The sequence below is a fragment of the Sinocyclocheilus anshuiensis genome, unplaced genomic scaffold, assembly GCF_001515605.1.
Source record: "Sinocyclocheilus anshuiensis isolate Anshui unplaced genomic scaffold, SAMN03320099.WGS_v1.1 scaffold6797, whole genome shotgun sequence".
NCBI lineage: Eukaryota > Metazoa > Chordata > Actinopteri > Cypriniformes > Cyprinidae > Sinocyclocheilus > Sinocyclocheilus anshuiensis.
In genome coordinates this window covers 4,131-5,381 of record NW_015546450.1, presented here as the reverse complement: position 1 = coordinate 5,381, position 1,251 = coordinate 4,131, and positions in this window count along the sequence as shown.

The following is a 1,251-nucleotide window of genomic DNA, read 5'->3' as shown; positions in this document are numbered from 1 at the left end:
AATTGAAATTGAAGTTATCAAACACTAAATTCTAAATGAAATATAAATGAATCCTTAAAGCTGTAAAAGTTATTTTTTTTCCTCTTATTTTTCTTTGTCCTTTGATTAATAAACATCACAGCAGCTGGTTATTAGGTTGTTTTGGCTGCTATTTCTTTAAGAGCTGCCGCTGCTGAATGTGAGGCAGATCTGACATGCATCATATTTTCTCTCAACTCTTTTTACCTTTCCTGACCCACTTCAAGTTATCAAACACTAAATTCTAAATTAAATATAGATGAATCCTTAAAGCTATAAAAGTTCTTTTGTCCTCTTTTTTTTTCTTTGTCCTTTGATTAATAGACATCACAGCAGCTGGTTATTAGGTTGTTTTGGCTGCTATTTCTTTAAGAGCTGCCGCTGCTGAATGTGAGGCGGATCTGACACGCATCATATTTTTTCTCAACTCTTTTTAACTTTTCTGACCCACTTCAGGTCTTAAAGTCTCTATTAATGAGCTGACGAGTTAAATTGGGTGAGTTAGATGAGTGAGACAGTGCTGGGCTGCTCCAGGACAGTTTTGAAAACCATTTCAGAGACATGTTCTTACATAGGATATCAAATATATGACATGCATGCACAGTTTTAAGGCAGCTTTAATCGCCTTTTCGGTAACATCATGACTTAACTGACCACGACATTGCATGCACGTAGTTTATTTCGCGCTTTGTTATGAATGGATATAGGCTACAGCGCGTGCCGGCGCCTTTGTGCATGCAACTGAAGACCACACGCTGCGAGCAAAGTACCATTTCCAATCTCGTTTGACTCGCGCCTGGCACTGAAGTGAAGTGGAGCGCGTGTCTGAAACGTCTGCCGTTCTCAATCGTTCTGCGACTGAATAAATGCACTTCTTGTCAAGAGAAAAAGTGACAGAAGCAGCAGTTGTAAGTGGGGTGGCCAACCCTAGCCCCGCCCCTGTATTAATTGCGTTACATATTTTTAACGCGTTAAACTGAAAAAATTAATCGCCTGTGTTAACGCACTAATTTTGACACCACTAATATATATATATATAAAAATGTATACACACACACACACACACACACACACATATATTACATCAGACATACTAACACATGGTTCAGTGATTGGCTCATTCTGAGCAGATACACACACAGATGTAGGGACGAGGCTGCAGGCGATATGTGTGTGTGTGTGTGTGTGTGTGTGTGTGTGTGTGTGTGCGTGTGCGTGTGTGTGTGTGAGAGT